The following is a 21,582-nucleotide window of genomic DNA, read 5'->3' as shown; positions in this document are numbered from 1 at the left end:
GCGGCGCCAATGTTGGACGGGAAGAGACTCACACACCCATGAAGTGCATGCAAACACTACCTAGATCAACATAATGTCAATCGAGGACACAGATGACACAATAGGCACACGGAGGAAATCCCTTTAGCTTGTCAGGCTGAGACCATCCTACACATACAACACTCTAGAAGGCCAACTAAACCACAATCAAGAACCTCACTGCTCTCAACTACACCACCTAGCCACATACACACATACGGAAGGTAACTCACCTAATCATGCCAAATTCATACGAAACTTAAGGAACACCATCCCCTCACTAGGATACACCTGTCCCTAAGCTTCTACACTCAAAACCCTCACTCTAAACCCATCTGCGGAAAACGCGTAGGATGACAGAGCCGAATTTTGAAAGTGCCCGAAACTGAAATTTATGAGTACCTATACGTAGCTTATGTCGCCACGATTCTATAGAATACTAGCACGCAAAAAACAGACATCGTTTGATACACTTACGGCCACAAATAGCTCGTAGATGCGTCGGCGTGTCCGCTTCGTCTCACGTGGAATGTTTGGCGTTGTCGCATAGCTCTCCTCGAGCCTACAACCATTAGGAAAAGTTTGGACTCAAAAATGGGCCTTGTAAGAATTGTTGATGTGGCATAGCTTTCAAAAAGTGGGGATCGGTAAATTTTTTGCAAATAAGATCCAAACTTGTCGGAGGTTGGATATTTAGAATCGACTCTTCAAATGCTATCTATTGATATATAGGATGCATGTATCGGACATTGCCTTCATGTAGATCTAGAAAAAGGTGATTTTAGATTACCGTAACGGTAACAAAACCTGGCTGATTGAAAAAAAATGGCATAACTTTCATAGAAGTCATCCAAATGTTTTGGACCTTGGCTCTTTAGCATCCATTTTTCAAGAACTTTCAAATGATAGGTCATATCATGGGGTTCTAAGCAATATTTAGAGGGGTCTACCGGGTTTCTTTCTTTTGTACAACTTTGATGATGTGGCACTCTTAAAAGGCCTAAAAATGAGTTCAAAATTTTCCTAATGAATGGTGCAGTCGGATCTCCAATCTGTTAAGCAAGCCGGGCGTAGCGAGAGGATAAAGCTCACGCTCACTCTCTTTCTCTCTCACACACAGTAGACGGCAACGCTAAGTTTTGATTATGATTAAAGTCCTCTTTTTACAAAATGACCTAGGTACCTTATATACTAAGGCTACCTTAGGTTTAACCAAAAATGGGGTTGAAAGGGTCAAATGGCTTTGTATTTACAATCTGGAAGTGCCATTGCACCCCGGCTTCTGAAACTAGAATAACTACTCCTTACAAATGACGTTTATAGCCATAATCCACACCATTTCATAACTCGCAAAAGATAAGACTTTGGTACGAAACTTGATTTATGTTGTGTTGTTGACCCAGTGGTCAACACTCACAAATTTTGACAGCCTCACTCACACTCAACCTCCACTAGCTTCCCTCTACACCGATACAACTCCCACTATACTTGGATGCATCAAGGGAAGCAAAGGGATAGAAAAAACCGAAGGAAAAATTCAAGGAAAAACAATGAAAATCTCTGCACTTTTGCTTATAGAACCAAGGGTTTCACTTCTTTTCAAATGCCTTTCCATGTGCTAGTAGAGACTCCATGGGCGCTGCCATATATACACATAGTTTGACCAAAACTTATTCAAATCAAGACCAATTTGAAAACCCACAAAGTTTAGAAAATAAAAATAAAAAAATAGTGATGGAAAACTTATGCAAAACCTTTCCCTTTTGCATATGTACAAGCAAGGAATTGCAACGCATAGTCTGCCCTCGACTAACTATTCCACAAGGAACTCCACACAACATGGCTATCATACCCCAAACCAAGATGAAGAGAGGTCAATATACAGGGCTAAGCACCCACTTTCATCAGCCGATTGAGGAGAGATACACCCTCAACTCAGCACACCAGGCTCTCGCGAGAGAGGCAAGAGGGGCACCCCTACATCAAAACCCCCACCCTTCATCGCAGGTTGCAGCAACACAAGCTTCCTTCTTCACATCTGAAACTCCCACTCACTCACAATCTCAAGCTGATAAAGACTCAATTTTTCTTTATATTTTTTATTCACTTACTCACTCTTTAAGGTCTCGACACTTCTATGTACAAAAACAGCAAAACTATGTACCCCGCACAAATGGCCCGCATGCGTAGAGACAGTTGGCACACACCGCCTTTGTGCACTTTGTGCAAGCATGATTTATTTACATCTGAGGGGTTCAAAAGAATATCTAAAATACTTTGGGGTGGCCCGCACCTTTTCGCCAAAACACGTCACATATTGTCCCCCCAACAAGCTTGAAACACTTTCTAGTGTTTCAACTACATTGTTGTTTCTCATAAGCATTCTTCTATTTGTATCCCACAAAAGCTTCACTAAATAAAATGAGCGCTAAAAAAATATAGATTCTCTCACAATCCATGGCCATGTTGCATCCAATAAACATACACATAGCATACCAGAATCTTTCTCCATTGAAACTATAAGGTTTCCAGTTTCTGAAACCTTAGAAATTGTACAAAGCCTTATCAAATTAACTTGGTTGTTAAGAAAACAATGTAGAATGATCCAACTATGGCTTATATTGGTATTTTTGGAACCATAACTAGAGCTTTACTATGGTTAGAATTTTTCAGAACCAAATTTTGATAAAATTTGGGAAAGTTACGAGCTCTGAAAAGTTACACTATAAATTTAATTAGTTAAGTAAAATTGAATGGTTTCAATAATTATCACTACTAAAAGACTTTTTATCCTAAGGTTTTAGAAATTGCAGATATTTCAAAGTTTAATCATTAAAAGTCAGAAAAAATAGCAGAAATTGATTCTGAAAGCTGGGGGGGCTGTGTGGAGCCGTGCAAAACCTACCCGGGACAAATTTAGTAGCAAGTGGTGCTAGTTGGCAGCTGGGAGCTTGCTTGAGGTGCCAGGACCTGCCAGAAACAGCCTAGGGTCCCTGAAAATCTATAAATAAATCCCCCTCCTTCACAAAAAATTAGACTCGGAGCCTTGGCAAACTCTCTCTCATCTATAGGGACCTCTATGCAGAAATCACTAGAGAGCAAAACTCTAGTTGATTAATCAACAGTAATTAGCACTAACCTTTTTTAATTAGTAGAACTATGTTAATCTATTTACTTTTTTCTTAATTGAATATTAAACCTATTTATACTCTGAAATTCTCTCCTAATCCAAAGTTCTCTATTGATTATTGAGATTAAGCTTAGAAACACTAAGCTAATTAATTATTATATTATATTAGGAATAAAATTACTCATTTTAATCATAAACTAATGATAATTATACTAATTAAATTTAGATTAAGATGAAACAATTATTAGAGCTACGATAGACTATCATTATGCTAGAAAAAATATCTTTTAATTTTTTGAATAATTCTTGTAATTATTTAAGCAAAATTACACTATTTTTAAGAGAAAAGTAAAGGGAAAAATAATCAAATTAATCTAAAAAGCTTTGAGATAATTATCAAAGATAAAAATCATCTTAAGAAACCCACGATAATCATCTTAACCTCAGATAATTAGTTCAACTAATTATCTCAATAGAAAAACATTGTTTTTAAGGGAAGATAAAAGGGGGAAAAGAGAAAACTAATCCAAAAAGCTTAGAGATAATTATTAGAGGTAAAACACATCTTATAAAATCCATAATAATTATCTTAACTTCAGATAATTATTTTAACTAATTATCTCATACGCAAAACACTGTTTTTAAGGGAAGATAAAAAGGGAAAAATAGCAAACTAATCCAAAAAGCTTTAAAATATTTATCAAAGATAAAACTTATCTTTAAAAACCTGTGATAATTATCTTAACTTCAGATAATTAGTTAAACTAATTATCTTAATAGAAAAACACTATTTTTAAGGGAAGATAAAACGAGGAAAATAACAAAATATTTCAAAAAGCTTTGAGATAATTATCAAAAGTAAAATAATTCTTACAAAATTCGTGATAATTATCTTAACCTCACATAATTAGTTTAACTAATTATCCCAATAAGAAAACATTATTTTTAAGAAAAAATAAAAAGAAAAAATAAAAAACTAATCCAAAAAGCTTTGAAATAATTATCAAAGAAAACACACCTTATGAAACTTGTGATAATTATCTTTATTTCAGATAATTAGTTTAACTGATTATCTCATAAGAGAAACACTGTTTTTAAGGAAAAATAAAAGGGAGAAAATAGCAAACTAATCCAAAAAGCTTTGAGATAATTATCAGAGGTAAAATATATTTTAATAAATTCTTGATAATTATCTTAATCTTAGAAAATAATTTTAACTAATTATCTCATTAGAGATACACTATTTTAAAGGGAAAACAAAAGAGGAAAAAGAGAAAACTAATCCAAAAAAGCTTTGAAATAATTATCAAAGGTAAAACTTATCTTAATAAACATGTGATAATTATCTTAATCTCAAATAATTAATCTAACTAATTATCTGAGTAGAAAAACAATATTTTAGAGAAAAAATAAAAAGAAAAAATAGAAAACTAATTCAAAAAGCTTTGAAATAATTATTAAAGATAAACCTTATTTTACAAAACCTGTGATAATTATCTGAACCTCAGATAATGAGTTTAACTAATTATCTCAAAAGAAAAATATTTCTTTAAAGAAAAACTAAAAGGGAAAAAATAAAAAAATATTCCAAAACCTTTGAGATAATTATGAGAGGTAAAATGCATCTTAAGGAACTTGTGATAGTTATGTTAACCTCAGATAATTAGTCTAGCTAATTATTTTTAAAAATAGTGACCAATTTTGTGTATAAATCCGGGAAAGAAAAGTTGTAAATGAATTTATATAATTACCCAATAATTATAAGAGGTCAAAAATAATTTTTGAAGGTTGGAAAAATTACTTTAGCCCAAGTAATTAGTATAACAAATTACCGTCAGCCAATATTGCCTAAACTAAACCATAAATATAGAAGGGAAAAGTTATAAATCAATTTTATGAGTTAGCTAGAAAATTCTTAGAGATATAACATATCACATTCCATATAAGGTAAATAAACCACTAGCAGATATCATAATTTACTAAGGCCAAACTAGCATATTTTTGGAATATAAACTAAGGAGGAATTTAGTAAAATAGCTCCAATAATTATACGATAATTATGGGAGAATACTAATAGTACAAGGAAGTTACGGGAGAAATATCTCATCGAATATTTAACAAGGATACCTATTCACTCCAAAAATCCTTATTTTTTGATAAAAGAAAGGAAAGAGATTATTCATTTAATTCTCTAGTCGATTAAGTCCTTTTATAAAGGCTGTCAATATGGCTCTAAAAAGAACCAGAGAAAATCCTCTTTCCGATGAAAGAGGGTATAATCAACAAAAGAAATAAAGCAACTCATGACCATGAGGTTGGGACTACACATGTGGATTTCCATTTTGTTCACTTGAGTCTTAGATTAAAGTTCATTTCTAAATTAACATTGCATATGTAAGGACTAGGAAGAATTAACTGGTCATAAACGAAAGGTGACTTCCAAGAAACCAACGAGCAATGGTTGTAAATAGGAAATAAATGATTGGGTTACGATTGATTGACCTAGGAAAGAAATGGTTAATCATCCTTAAGACAGCTTGTCTCAAGACACCTCTAATTCCTTGGAAAATTTTACCCATAGTAATGAGTAATGATGGCGACTCCGCCATGGATGAGTCGGTTTCCTCAATGCGCGTGGAGTCTTTACCCCCGTGCTTATTTGTGCTTGTGGATATTACTTAGGATTGAGTTTATCCTAGAGGAACCGCCCGGTTGTATGGGCTACCGATTGGCGTATGGGCGCCCAGACTATGGATGATGGCTTTTTCCACCCCGATGTTTATAAATAAGGAATGGGTGCTATTTTTTCACCCCTGTATAGGTGGTCTTGAGACAAGCTAGTACCGGTCAGAGATACTCCAGAATGACAGTACCTTGTCTTAAGTCTAGAGATGTTTGTTTGCTAAAAGAATGTTTTCAATATTGTTTTCAATGGCTGATTTAATGAAATTCAGTTATAAAACTTAAAAGAAATCATTGTTTTAATTGTTACAAGAATGTGGTAGTAATTAAATAACCAAGCAACATGTGTGAGTGTGGGGTGGTAAGTGGGGATTGACTAAGGTTGTCAATCATGGACGAGTGGACCTTATTAGTCATGTAACTATCCATTGCCGCACATTGAAAGCGTCTAGAAACTTCTCCACTTGGAAGATGAGTCCACCAACGGCTATGCCCTCACATATGTTAGGGGGCAAAAAGTGTTGGCTAAGGAAACCTTAATCCGAATGATGGAAGTTATAGGGCTAGAATAGTTTTTTTTTTATTTCAGCAAGTTGTCTCATTTCCACTGCGAGACATGACTAGGTCTCCTTCTAGGGCTATAAACTTAAACCATTATTAATGGTAAGGGTGAATTCCTTGGATTCTTTTTGTTTAAGAACTCACATTTTATTAGGCCTAGAGACCTGTCAAGGATTCCATTCCTCTTTTTGGTGTCGGTGGGTTTGGGGACCTTACAAGTGGTACTAGTGCATGGTTTAACAAGGTCCCGACCCTAGGGTGAATATTTGACAAAATAGGCACAATAAGTTATATTGCATTTTTAATTATAGTATATTGTGGGATGAGAATTTCCCTATCAATACAAGAAAATGTCCGCCAAGCTTACCGAAAGTTTATAATCTTCAACATCATGTTCGAGGCTACTTGCAACTCCAGTAAATTCTTATTTCGCAAGAGCATCATGCAATTATTAGATGAAATGTTTTTCCCTCCTCCTACATGGGGAATCAGTTGGTCAAAGTTTGGCGGAATTCTCCTGATTGATGCGGGGCAGATAGAATGTTTGGCACTCAATTTGAAGAGACTCAAGTGGGAAGAAACACTTTGGACCATCGAAGTTTTCTTTTCAGTGGGACTGAAGATGAAGATCAGACCATTACTATAGATGGGATAGAAGTGTCACAAAATCAGTGGGTATCTGATCAGGTAGCTAAAGTAATATACCCAGGTAGGATCAGACCCATAAGGGTAGGCCCTAAATTTAGAGGAACAAAAGATGCTATATTTTTTGATCCCCTGTGAGACCCACCAGTGGTTAAGAAGATTTTGGTATAGAGAGTTACATCTTGTATATAGTATGAGTCCATCTTGTACATAGTATGAGGTAGTGATTGTATTAACTCTTGTATATACCATGGTTTTATGAAAATGAAATGCTTTGTGTAGTTTAAATGGGATGGTTATAGTAATTGTTGGATTTCTGTTTTCATTCAAAGTTTTGATCTAGTATATAGATTAGAAAAAATTGCATGACAACACAAAATTACTTGTTATCACTAAAAGATCTTTCATTAATTAAAAACCCAGGGTAATGCAAAAATCCTTTACACTACCACCCAAGAGAAGAAACTACTACTAAAATAGGTTCAACTTCCAACTTTCAAGGGAGAGGGAACCAACTTAGAACGTGATGCCGAAGCCTGGCTCGACGCCATGGATGATTATTTCTTAGCAGTAGGAACTAATTCGGAAAATCAGGCAATTCTAGGAATGTTTCAACTCATTGGAGATGCTAAACTCTCGTGGAAATAGTACTATAGAGATAATCCTTCCATTAGTCCATCCTGGGAAAGAATAAAACAGGCAGTGAAAGAAAGATATCTTCCTTTGGCTCATTAAAATAACTGAATTTTTTGCCCTCAAACAGTTAGGGCTTACTTTGGAAGAATACTACACCAAATATGTGTTTTTACGGTGTTATGCACCACCAATGACAAGGAACAACAGATTTCTCATTTCTGCCACGACCTAGACAAACCTTTAAGTACCCGTTTAGAAGCTATGAGACCCACATCTATTCAAGATTCCCTTCTCAGAGTTAAACGCTTGCGGCTGAAGGAAATGCCCCTCCAAGGAGCTATTATAACTACAATAACTTTAGAGGAAGAATAAGGGGAAATGTCAACCAAGGAAATCAACGAAGGGCAGTGACAACTGCAGCCACTATAGAGAAGACTTTTCCAAATATCAGATGTTATGGATGCAATCGAATGGGGCACTGCAGGAGCCAATGCCGCGAGGGGCAAAATCCCCGAGTTGTTGTTGGAACCACTCCTCAGACTCAGATAGGCCAAGGAAATAATCAAAGAGGTGGAGGAAATAGAGGACGAGGCAGAGGAAAAGGTAGAGGAGCTAGAGCTTATGCTGCAGTAGGAGAGCCAACCTTGATGGATGAAGAAGATGAAAGAGCTACTGATTTTGCCACCATTGATAAACCTAGAGCTCGGCAACAATATGCTGTCATCCAAACCACTGCAAACAGAGAAGGTGAAAATTTTGAACTACTTATAGATTGTGGCAGCACACACTCTTTTCTCTCCCCTAAATGCTTAAGGAAACTCAAATTAAACCAATATTCCACCAAGAAATTAGTGGTAGAACTAGCAAATGGGAAAGAGGTTCTATCTCAATTTACAGCCGGGGAAGTTGAGTTTGAACTAGGAGGAATACTTACTTCATCTTACTTTAGGAATCTATGGCAGTATTCTAGGAATGGATTGGTTAATAAAAAATCAAGCCCATATTCACTTTGCTCAAGGGAACCTATCCTTCAAAAATCACTTAGGTGAAGAAGCATTAGTACAAGGATCAAATGGGAAGCCTAAGGCTCATTTAGTAAAAGCTAGTCAACTTTTGAAAGGATTACGCAAGGGGCAACAGATCTTTATAGTAAAACTCAATAAGGCGGATGAATCAAAGGAAAACACCACTCTAGAATGGCTTAAAGAATTTTTGGATATATTTCCAAAAGATCTCTCAAATTTACCTTCCCCAAGGGACATAGACCACGAAATAGAAACCTTTCCAAGTAGTGAACCAATTTCAAAAAGACCCTACAAAATGTCCCTCCCTGAAGCTATTGAATAAAAAGAACAGCTTCGTCAACTTATTGAACAAGGATTCATAAGACCAAGCATTTCACCCTGGGGAACGCTTGTTCTATTCCAAAAGAAGAAGGATGGATCTCTACGCCTCTGCATCGATTATAGGGGACTTAACCAGGTATCAGTAAAGAATAAGTATCCTATTCCTTGCATCGACAAATTACTTGATAGATTACATGGAGCCAAGGTATTCACAAAAATTGATCTCAGATCAGGTTACCATCAAATCTGGATTAAGGAAGCAGATATTTATAAAACTGCATTTAACACCTAGTATGGACATTATGAGTTCATCGTGATGCCTTTTGGTCTTACAAATGCTCCGGCTACTTTTAATTGTCTCATGCAAGATATATTCAGAGAAGATGGATGATTTTGTGTTAGTATTTTTCGATGATATCTTGGTATATTACAAAGATGAAAAAGAGCATGAAGGCCATGTACGTAAAGTACTTCATCTTCTACGCCAACATCAGTTGTATGCCAAGATGAGTAAATGTGTGTTCTTCGCCTGAAGTTAGCTGTCTTGGATTTATAATAAACCCTGAAGGAATCTCTGTAGACCTCGCAAAGATTAAGGACATAATAGATTGGCCACAACCCAAGACGGTGAGTGAGATTAGAGGATTCTTGGGCATTACAGGATGGTATAGAATCTTCATCAAAGATTATGCAGTTATCACGGCACCCTTGACGCAGCTACTTAAAAAGATAGCCAAAATTACATGGCAAAAAGAACAAGAGGAGTGTTTTCTCAAATTAAAACAAAATCTCACATCAGCCCCTGTACTCAAACTTCTCGACTTCACTCAAGAGTTTGAAGTAGTAACCGATGCCAACGGTCTTGCTATAGGAGGAGTCTTAAACCAAGAAGGTAGACCATTCGCCTTTACTTCTCAGAAATTAAGAATCCACGAGCTGAATTATCAAACTCATGATCTGGAACTCCTAGCTGTCATCCATGCTCTTAAGCTCTAGAGGCACTATCTTCTAGGAGGAAAGTTTCAGTTAATCACTGATCATCAAAGTCTAAAACGGATTTTTTCACAAGCAACACTCAACATGAGGCAGAGAAGATGGATAGAACTCTTACAGGAATATGATTTTGAAATAAAATATATACCAGGAAAGGAGAACGTGGTTGCTGATGCCCTTAGCCGTAAGGTTTTTCTTGGGGCCATTTCCATAGCGACAATCCAATCCTAAACAAGGTTAAGGAAGCCTCCCTGGAAGATGAGGATTATCAAAAACTCCTATAGGTTATCAATCAACAGGACCTAAAAGAGAAAGAGAAAGACAAAATCAAGGATTATTCACTTGAGGATGGGCTTCTCTATTATAAGTATCGGCTTTACATTCCTAAGAATTCAACATTAAAGGAGTTAATCCTTTATGAAGGACACAACGCTCCAGTCGGCGGCCATCCTGGCTATGCAAAGACCCTTAATGCCATAAGGAAAAGCTATTTTTGGCCAGGAATGAAAGGGGATATACTTTGCTACATCAAACAATGTCTTTCCTGTCAAAGGATTAAGGCTGAACGAGTAATGATGCCAGGAAAACTTCAACCTCTGGACATTCCTCAAATGAAGTGGGAATTCATTAGCATGGACTTTGTAACAGGCCTTCCTACCGTTCAAGGGGGTTATGACTCCATTATGATGGTAGTGGACATGCTGACTAAAGTATCTCATTTGATGCCTGTGAAAACAACTTACACTTCATTAGACATAAGCTGTTTATTTATCAAAGAGATCTTTAGATTACACGGACTTCCTAAGAGGATAGTCAGTGACAAAGATGCAAAATTTACTTCAAAATTTTGGAAAGTTTTATTTGAATCCTTACGTACCCAGCTATGTTTCAGTATAGCCTATCACCCTCAAACAGACAGCCAAATGGAGAGAGTGAATCAAGTTATTGAAGACATCCTTAGAGCCTACTGTAGTAGAGAACCCCAAAAATGGATACAATTTCTTCCTCTGGTGGAATTCACCTATAATTCCTCATTCCATAAAAGCATTGGGACGTCACCATTTAATGCTCTTTATGGGCATGGATGTATATCACCCCGAAACTTTTCTGACCCTACTACAAGAGTAGAAGCTTCAAAACAAATGTTGGAGGAGATGGATGCCCAAATCAAAGCTATACGACAAGACATTCAAGCATCTAAGGACCGCCAAAAACATTATGCTGATCAAAAACAGTCTAATCCGTTTTTCAAAAAAGGGGATAAAGTATGCCTTAGGGTACGGCCAAAGAGAAGTAATTAATCCTTGGGAAAATACAAAAAACTAAGCCCCGGATATTGTGGACCATATGAAGTGATGAAAGTAATCAGCGATCAAGCTTACAAATTAAAGCTACCTGAACACCCCAAGGTCCATAATGTATTCCATATCAGTCTTCTGAAACCCTACATTCCAAATTCCAATCACACTCTAGACGACGAACAGATTGTGATACAAAAGCAAGGAATTCTTGAACTCCAACCAGATTGTATTCTCGATACTAGGGAAAGAAGTCTGTAAAACAGAGTAATCAAGGAACATTTAGTAAAATGGAAGGACTACCCCACTGAAGACACCACATGGGAGGACGAAGTATCACTTCGCAAAGATTTCCCCAAATTTGGTTGAGATGAGGACATCTCAATTCCTTAAGTTGGGGTGATTGTAAGGTTTCCAGTTTCTGAAACCTTATAAATTATACAAAGCCTGATCAAATTAACTTGGTTGTTAAAAAAACACTGTAGAATGATCCAACTATGTCTTACATTGGTATTTTTGGACCGTAACTAGAGCTTTACTATGGTTAGAATTTTTCAGAACCAAATGCCATTAAAATCTAGGAAAGTTACGGGCTCTAAAAGGTTACACTATATAGATTTAATTAGTTAAGTAAAATTGAATGGTTTCAGTAATTATCACTGCTAAAAGACTTTTTATCCTAAGGTTCTAGAAATTACAAATATTTTCAACTTTAATTATTAAAAATCAGGGAAAATAGCATAAATCGATTCTGGAAGCTGGGGAGGCTGTGTGGAGCTGTGTGGAACCTGCCCGGGACAAATTTAGCAGCAGGTGGTGCTAGTTGGAAGCTGGGGGCTTGCTTGAGGTGCCAGGACCTGCCAAAAACAGCCCAGGGGCCCTGAAAAATCTATAAATAAACCCCCCTCTTTCACAAAAAAAATAGACTCAGAGCCTTGGAAAATTCTCTCTCATCTAGAGAGACCTCTATGCAAAAATCACTAGAGAGCAAAGCTCTAGTTTAGTTGGTTAATCAACGGTAATTAGCACTAACCTTTTTTAATTAGTAGAACTATGTTAACCTATTTACTTTTTTCTTAATTGAAGATTAAACCTATTTATACTCTAAAATTCTCTCCTAATTCAAAATTCTCTGCTGATTATTGAGATTAAGCTTAGGAACACTAAGCTAATTAGTTATTATATTATATTAGGACTGAAATTACTCATTTTAACCATAAACTAATGATAGATATACTAATTAAATTTAGATTAGGATAAGATAATTATTAGAGCTGTGTAAAACTATCATTGTGCTAGAAAAATTATCTTTTAATTTTTTGAGTAATTCTTGTAATTATTTAAGCAAAATTACACTGTTTTTAAGGAAAAAGTAAAGAGAAAAATTATCAAATTAATCCAAAAATATTTGAGATAATTATCAGAGGTAAAATCATCTTAAGAAACCCGTGATAATTATCTTAACCTCACATAACTAGTTTAACTAATTATCTCAACAAAAAAACACTGTTTTTAAGAGAAAATGGCAAACTAATCCAAAAAGATTTGAGATAATTATCAGAGCGAAAACACATTTTATGAAACCCGTGATAATTATTTTAACCTAAGATAATTAGTTTAACTAATTATCTCAACAGAAAAACGTTGTTTTTAAGGGAAACTAAAAGGGAGAAAATAGCAAACTAGTCCAAAAAGCTTTGAGATAATTATCAAAGGAAAAACACACCTTATGAAACCCATGATAATTATCTTAATCTCAAATAACTAATTTAATTAATTATCTCATGAGAGAAACACTATTTTTAAGGGAAAATAAAAGGGGGAAAATAGGAAACTAATCCAAAAAGCTTTGAGATAATTATCAGAGGTAAAATACATCTTAATAAACCCTTGATAATTATCTTAATATCAAAAAACTAGTTTAATTAATTATCTCATCAGAGAAACACTGTTTTAAAGAGAAAATAAAAGGGGGAAAAAGAGTAAACTAATCCAAAAAAGCTTTGAGATAATTATTAGAGGTAAAACTTATCTTAATAAACCTATGATAATTATCTTAACCTCAAATACTTAGTCTAACTAATTATCTCAGTAGAAAAATAATATTTTAAAGGAAAAATAAAAAGAAAAAAATATCAAACTAAATCAAAAAGCTTTGAAATAATTACAAAGATAAAACTTATCTTAATTATCTTAACCTCAAATAAGTAGTTTAACTAATTATCTTAAAAGAAAAACACTATTTTTAAGAGAAAATAAAAGAGAAAACATAGAAAATTAATCCAAAAACCTTTGAGATAATTATCAAAGGTAAAATACATCTTAAGAAATTCGTGATAATTATCTTAATCTCAAATAATTAATTTAGCTAATTATTTTAACAAATAGTAATCGATTTTTTGTATAAATCGAGGAAAGAAAATTAGTAAATGAATTTATATAATTACCCAATAATTACCAGAGGTTAGAAATAACTTTTGAAGGTAGGGAAAATTATCTTAACCTAAATAATTAGTATAACAAATACCGTCGGCCAATATTGCCTAAATTAGACCATAAATATAGAAGGGAAAAGTTATAAATCAATTTTTTGAGTTAGCCAAAAATTTCTTAAAGATATAACATATCAATTCCATCTAGGGTAAATAACCCACTAGCAGATAGGTGACTCATAATTTACTAAGGTAAAAATAGGATATTTTTGGAATATAAACTAAGGAGTAATTAGTAAAATAACTTCAATAATTATACGATAATTATGGGAGAATACTAATAGTACAAGGAATTTACAAGAGAAATATCTCATCAATATTTAACAAGGATACCTATTTACTCCAAAAATCCTTATTTCTAGATAAAAGGAAGAAAAGAGATTATTCATTTAATTCTCTAATCGATTAAGTCCTTTTATAAAGGCTGCCAATATGGCTCCAAAAAGAACCAGAGGAAATCCTCTTTCCGATAAAGAGGATACAATCAACAAAAGAAATAAAGCAATTCATGACCATGAGACTGGGCCTTGTCATAGGCCTACGGAGGAAAGTCTGCAGGCACCAGCGCAACATCACATGGCTGACCAGTTGTGGATTTCCATTTTGTCCACTTGAGTCTTTAATTAGATTAAAGTTCATTTCTAAATTAACATTGCATACGTAAGGACTAGGAAGGATTAACTGGCCGTAAACGGAAGGTGACTTCCAAGATACCAACGAGCGATGGTTATAAATAGGAAAGAAATGATTGGGTTACGACTGATTGACCTAGGAAAGAAATGTTTGATCATCCTTAAGACAGCTTGTCTCAAGACACCTCTGATTCCTTGGAAAATTTTACTCCAGGTAATGATTAATGATGGCGACTCCACCATGGATGATTCGGTTTCCTCGATGCACGTGGAGGCTTTACCTCGTGCTTACTTGTGCTTTTGGATATTACTTAGGATATCGAGTTTATCCTAGAGGAACCGTCCGATTGTATGGGCAACCGATTGACGTATGGGCGCCCGGACTATGGGTGATGGCCTTTTTCACCCCAATTTTTATAAATAACGAATGGGTGCCGTTTTTTCACCCCTATATAGGTGGTCTTGAGACAAGCCAGTACTGGTCAGAGATACTCCAGAATGACAGTACCTTGTCTAAAGTCTAGAGATGTTTGTTTGCTAAAAGAATGTTTTCAATACTGTTTTCAAGGGCTGATTTAATGAAATTCAGTTATAAAACTTAAAAGAAATCATTGTTTTAATTGTGACAAGAATGTGGTAGTATTTAAATAACCAAGCAACATGTGTGAGTGTGGGGTGGTAATTGGGGATTGACTAAGGTTGTCAATCATGGACGGGTGGACCTGATCAGTCAGGTAACTATCCATTCTTGTGCACTGAAAGCGTCTAGAAACTTCTCCACTTGGAAGAGGAGTCCACCAACGACTGTGCCCTCACATATGTTAGGGGGAAGAAAGCATTGGCTAAGGAAACCTTAATCCAATGGAAGTTATAGGGCAGGAATAGTTTTTTTTATATTTCAACAAGTTGTCCCGTTTCCACTGTGAGACAGGACTAGGTCTCCTTCTAGGGCTATAAACCTAAGCCTTAATGGTAAGGCTGAATTCCCTGGATTCTTTTTGTTTAAGGACTCATATTTTATTAGGCCTAGAGATCTGTCAAGGATCCCATTCCACTTTTTGGTGTCGGCAGGTTTGGGGACCTTACAGAAAAAAAGACCCACATACGCACGACACCAAACACATATCTCTTTCATCTGTCATACACATAAGATTGCATTGAATTCAAGCTAAAATTTGGATCCTTGAATTCATACAAATCACTAATCTCAAATCTATCCATTAGAGATTTTACATTTTCAACCATAATTTGTCCAGTTAAGATAACCAAAGTATCCTAGCAAGCCAAACCACAAAAGAGTCCTTTCTATTGCCCATCACAATTGAGACTATAAGACATACCATCGTTCAACATGGTTAGCATATCAAATCTACTAACACAAAGTATATGACAATCCATCCCATCAATATTTTTAACACAAAAACCCTCTTTTATTAACTTCATAACTTCCTCTGAAATTCTCTCATGATACTTTAGAGCTTGCAACAATAAGTAGCTCACCAAACAAGTCACTAACATATATATCATCATCAAAGAGCATTACATAATGCAAAAATTTGGGCTTCAAATCAACATTAAAATCATCCAAATCAGTACTTGTGACCTCAACATGGGAACCCTGTGCAACACAACCATCCACATGATGAGCACCCAAAGGCATATCATCAAACAATCCATAAGTGGAGGCATCATCTTTAAACATCATAGTCTCATGCTCATAGGATCCATGTCAATCTTAGAAGCATGAAAATCAAAAACTTGAAGCTCACTACAAGATTCCAAAATGTCATTTTTAGTGCAACTATCTATGACATGATTTTTATCCATAGGCATCTCATCAAACAGTCCACACATGGAAAGTCTTCATCCATTGCAATATAAATGACATGAGAGTCTTCTAGCCCATGAAGACCATCAAACTTAGCACTCTTATACTCAAGAGATGAGTCCAAAGAGTTCACAGCTTGACCTTCAATTGTAGCATATGCTTCCAAAACTTCTAATGCATTGTCATCAAATAGCCCACATGTAGACACATAGTCCTCGTCCATCTCAATATCATTCATAAAAAAGGGCTTTAAATCAGCATTTGAGTCATTAAATCAGCACTTTTATCACCAAGAGAAGTATCCACAAGAGCATTTGTAGTATCCAAATCCACATGACAAGTATCCATCTCATCTACAGGTTCATTTTCCACACAATCACATGATCCTTCATTGTCACACTTGCCTTCTTGGTCACAAAAACCTATCTCAAAAGTCAACAATACATACTCTACCATAGGCTTACCCAAATGAGCTTATTCATATTGAAAGTTCACATTCACAATTTTCATGATCTTATCCCTTTTTCATGTGCTATCAAACACAATGTCTTTCTTATCCCAAAAATATGCATAATTGTCAACTTACCCTTCATTGCCATGTGAAAGCCCTTTGCTAAATTCCACTTGCATCCATTACATTAGGAAAAGTTTGGACTCAAAAATGGGCCTTGTAAGAATTGTTGATGTGGCATAGCTTTCAAAAAGTGGGGATCGGTAAATTTTTTGCAAATAAGATCCAAACTTGTCGGTGGTTGGATATTTAGAATCTACTCTTCAAATGCTATTTATTGATATATAGCATGTGTATCGCACATTGCCTTCATGTAGATCTAGAAAAAGGTAATTTTACATTATCGTAACGGTAACAAAACCTCGCTGATTGAAAAAAATGGCATAACTTTCATAGAATTCATCCAAACTTTTCGGACCTTGGCTCTTTAGAATCCATTTTTCAAGAACTTTCCAATGATAGGTCATATCATGGGGTTCTAAGCAATATTTAGAGGGGTCTACCGGGTTGCTTTCTTTTGTACAACTTTGATGATGTGGCACTCTTAAAAGGCCCAAAAATGAGTTCAAAATTTTCCTAATGTCTGAGTCCAACTACCACATGATTCATACATAGAATCATCCATGACATACTTTCAAATTACCTGCAAGAATTCAAACTACATGTATTGGCAAGCCAACATAAAAAGGAAACCCTACTTATGGTCACCTTTTTGTCCACAAGTCTCAAATACATTGTCACGTGCTTCCAAGCACCTCCTCAAGTGATCAAAATCTTGCAAAATCATCTTTGAGCCAAGATTAGGGAAGGCCTAGAGTTGATTCCCAAGTGGACTCCAACCTGGCAAAATCAAAGCAGCAAAACACTACTCTCCTCTCCTTCGTGGGGGCACCGACTTTCTCGGCTCTATTTATTATTTTTTATCACTAAAAAGAAAATTACTAAAAATTACTATTATTCGAGAGAAAAATTTGCCAAAATCATTTTTCACACTCATATTTACAATATACACATGGTTTTCCATCACCTTGCAGCTTAGAATCTTGCAATATATTGCTCTAGCTATTGTTACTCCCCCCTTCCTATTCTAAGTCATCTCAAACGAAGGTTTATGCAATGTGCATTAGCATGAACAACATGTCTATGCAAGGCTATGGAATGTGACCCTATCATGCTCATCAAAGAGATGAATTGGGAAACACTATGCTATGCAAAATGGGGGTACTGAACGGATTGTTCAATGGTTTTTGTAGACAAGGTTTCATTTAAACTGCGTTTTTCAAACAAAAGGTTTTGAAGACAAATTGCCCATTCTTTGATAGTTGGTTCAGTGAGTATGATTGGCTTGTTGTTGATTTGGTTTCGCTTAACTTTGGGTACCCACTTGAAGATTGATGTTGGGGATTATTAAGATGGTTGACAATTGGATTTTTTAGGTCACCATTGCCATTGTTGTGTGGTTGTTGGCCTCCTTGATGTGAATTTGGGAATCCACTTGTATTTTGGTGAATTGGATGAAGCATTTAGATGCTTTGTGGATTTCTTCCATCGTTTAGACTTGTTATCCATATCTGCTTTGGCTTGGTTTTCATGATGGACGCCTTTACCCAAACTTGTTTGACCTGTCTCTCATGGATGCCTGTAGATTGGTGCAATTGGATGGCTGGCTTTGGCTCCTCTAGGTTTGACTATTTGGACAAAGACTGTACATTCCAAATATAATGTGTTTATGCCGAGGGTGTAACATATGATGTGTCCTTGAGATTGTACTTGAGAGTGTCATCTTGCCAATCTAAAACTGCTTTGTAAGTGCCCATCCATGCAACTTCCAAGATGATTTCTTCATTGATATCCGTATCTTCCATGATGTGGAATTGATGAGGGTAGATGTTACCATGGATGTTGATTGAGACATTGGCTTGTCCCAAACTAACCATTGTTCCTCTGTTAGCTACTTTGAGTTCAATCTTTATTGGTTCTATCATGGAGTTTGATCTTTTGAGGCATGTAGAATACCGAATGGCAATAACACACTCTCCATTATCTAAAAGTGCTCTTTCTATTGCTCCATCAGCAAGCTAGACATTCATGCATACATCCATACCTCCAAGACATCTCTGCTCGATCTAGACCGATTCAATAGGAGGAGATGGTGTTTTTGGGTGACAAATTGAAGCATTTTTTAGTCGTTCTTCGTGCTTTAAAATATGCAATCTGGCTACCTCTTTTGCATGTTCTTGAATTACTTGAGCTTTTAGCTTCTAATTCTTTGCTTCATGAATCTTCTCCAACATGTTTGTATTGAGAGATAGATGTTTTCCTTAATCTGCCTCCATTGATCCAATTAAGCATCTCCTCTCCTCTAATGTTGCAACTTGTACTCCGCCACTTGATGATATGTCACTGTCAAAAATGGACCATTACCTCTCTTTTTCACTTTCTTGGAGTGTTGCTTCAAGGTGTAGACTAATACATAGTTACCCTTGAGAAACTACTTATTGATTACGTTGTGAAGGATTGGGGGCTTATCCTCTACTACACCTCAAACCACCACAAAGAAAAGAGGATGAAGAGAACATCTCTCTCGAGATATTATGTTGATCCTTGGACACAAATTTTGACAGTGTCACTCACACTCAACCTCCACTAGCTTCCCTCTACACTGCTACAACTCCCACTATACTTGGATGCATCAAAGGAAGCAAAGGGATCAAGAAAACCAAACGGAAAAATCAAGGAAAAACAATGAAAATATCTACAATTTTTCTTATAGAACCAAGGGTTTCACTTCTTTCAAATGCCTTTCCATGTGCTAGTAGAGACTCCAAGGCGCTCCTATATATACACATAGTTTGACCAAAACTTATCCAAATCAAGCCCAATTTGAAAACCCATAAACTTTAGAAAAAAAATCAAAAATAGTGATGGAAAACTTCTGGAAAATATTTCCCTTTTGCATATGTACAAGCAAGGAATTGCAGCGCATAGTCTACCATCGACTAGCTTCCACAAGGAACTCCACACAACATGGCTACCATATCCCAAACCAAGATGAAGAGCGGTCAATACACAGGGCTAAGCACCCACTTTCACCAGCCTATTGAGGAGAGACACACTCTCAACTCAGCACACCAGGATCTCACAAGAGAGGCAAGAGGGGCACCCCTACATCAAAACCCCCACCCTTCATTGCAAGCTGCAGCAACACAGGCTTTCTTCTTCATATTTGAAAACTCCCACTCACTCACAATCCCAAGCTGGTAAATACTCAGTTTTTCTTTATATTTGTTATTCACTTACTCACTCTTTGAAGTCTGGACACTTCTATGTACAAAAACAGCAAAACTATGTACCCCGCACAACTGGCCCGCATCCGTAGAGACAGCTGGCACACACCAGCTTTGTGCACTTTGTGCAAGCATGATTTATTTACATCTAAGGGGTTCAAAATAATATCTAAAATACTTTGGGGTGGCCCGCACCATTCTGTCAAAACACGTCACATATTGTCCACCCAACAAGCTTGAAACACTTTCTAGTGTTTCAACTACATTGTTGTTTCTCAAAAGCATTCTTCTATTTGTATCCCACAAAAGCTTCACCAAAAAAAAATGAGAGCTAAAAAAAACATAGATTCTCTCACAATCCATGCCCCATGTCTCATCCAATAACCATACACATAACATACCAAAAGCTTTCTCCATTGAAACAAAGACCCACATACGCACGACACCAAACACATATCTCTTTCCTTTGTCATACACATAAGATTGCATTGAATCCAAGATAAAATTTGGATCCTTGAATTCATACAAATCACTAATCTCAAATCTATCCATCAAAGATTTTACATTTTCAACCATAATTTGTCCATTTAAGACAATCAAAGTATCCTTGCAAGCCAAAGCCACAAAAGAGCCGTTTTTATTGCCCATCACAAATAAGACTACAAGACATGCCATCATTCAACATGGTAAGCATATCAAATACACTAACACAAAGCATATGACCATCCATCCCATCAAGATTTTTAACGCAAAAACCCTTTTTTATTAACTTCATGACTTCCTATGAAATTCTCTCATGCTACATTAGAGCTTGCAACAACAAGTAGCTCACCAAACAAGTCACTAACATATATATCATCATCAAAAAGCATAACATAATGCAAAAATGTGGGCTGCAAATAAACATTAGAATCATCCAAATCAGTATTTGTGGCCTCAACATGAGAACCTTGTGCAACACAACCATACACATGATGAGCACTCAAAGGCATATCATCAAACAAGCCATAAGTGGAAGCATCATCTTCAAACATCAAAGTCTCATGCATAACCATAGGATCCATGTCAATCTTAGAAGCATGAAAATCAAAAACTTGAAGCTCATTACAAGATTCCATCATGTCATTTTTAGTGCAACTATCTATGACATGATTTTTTATCCATAGGCATCTCATCAAACAGTTCACACATTGAAACAAAGTCTTCATCCATTGCAACATCAAGGACATGAGAGTCTTCTAACCCATGAAGACCATCAAACTAGCACTCTTATACTCAAGAGAAGAGTCGAAAGACTTCACATCTTGACCTTCAATGATACTCAAGAGAGGAGTCCAAAGAGTTTACATCTTGACCTTCCATTGTAGCATATGCTTCCAAAAATTCTAATGCATTGTCATCAAACAGCCCACATGTATACACATAGTCCTTGTCCATCTCAATATCATTCATAAAAAAGGGCTTTAAATCAGCATTCAAGTCATCTAAATCAGCACTTTTATCACCAAGAGAAGTATCGGCGA

The 21,582-nt window shown here is 35.9% G+C and overlaps 2 pseudogenes; both read right to left on the bottom strand.

Moving 5' to 3' along the window:
* Window positions 1–15,738: 15,738 nt before the first annotated feature.
* On the bottom strand, window positions 15,739–16,484 carry LOC147457028 (uncharacterized; annotated as a pseudogene).
* Window positions 16,485–20,696: 4,212 nt separating this feature from the next.
* LOC147457027 (uncharacterized) lies at window positions 20,697–21,271 on the bottom strand (annotated as a pseudogene).
* Between the last annotated feature and the right edge of the window lie 311 nt (window positions 21,272–21,582).

Source organism: Adiantum capillus-veneris, chromosome 5, assembly GCF_014529385.1.
Source record: "Adiantum capillus-veneris isolate H3 chromosome 5, ASM1452938v2, whole genome shotgun sequence".
In the NCBI taxonomy this organism is placed as follows: domain Eukaryota; kingdom Viridiplantae; phylum Streptophyta; class Polypodiopsida; order Polypodiales; family Pteridaceae; genus Adiantum; species Adiantum capillus-veneris.
Note: the sequence above shows the minus strand (reverse complement) of the source record. Positions and strands in the feature narration are given on the sequence as shown.